This window comes from Eimeria mitis, genomic scaffold, assembly GCF_000499745.2.
Source record: "Eimeria mitis Houghton genomic scaffold, Emh_scaff767, whole genome shotgun sequence".
Taxonomy (NCBI): domain Eukaryota; phylum Apicomplexa; class Conoidasida; order Eucoccidiorida; family Eimeriidae; genus Eimeria; species Eimeria mitis.
In genome coordinates this window covers 14,793-15,246 of record NW_013575624.1, presented here as the reverse complement: position 1 = coordinate 15,246, position 454 = coordinate 14,793, and positions in this window count along the sequence as shown.

Here is a 454-nt window from a genome sequence, read left to right as displayed (position 1 = left end):
AAAAAAAAAAAAAAAAAAAAAAAAAAAAAAAAAAAAAAAAAAAAAAAAAAAAAAAAAAAAAAAAAAGATTGCAGCCGCCGGGTAGAGGGTAGAGGGGGCCCCCGCCTGTGTGTGTTCTGCTTTCTTCTGTTTGGGTTTTTAATTGATAAAATAATTTATATTTTATTGTTTATTATTTAATTTATTATTTTATATTTATTTTTATTTTTATAAACAACAAACACTCACCGAGAGAAAACCCTAATTACTCCTGTTGCTGCTACACCCTAAACCCTCAACTGATCAAGACAAACCCTAAACCCTAAACCCTAAACCCTAAACCCTAAACCCTAAACCCTAAACCCTAGCGGTTCAACTTGAATTTTAAATATAAAAAGCTAATTTATCTTTTGGTATTTTTCTCTTCAGTTGCTTTCTCTTTGTTTGGGGGCCCCCCAACCCTGTTGCAGGTCCT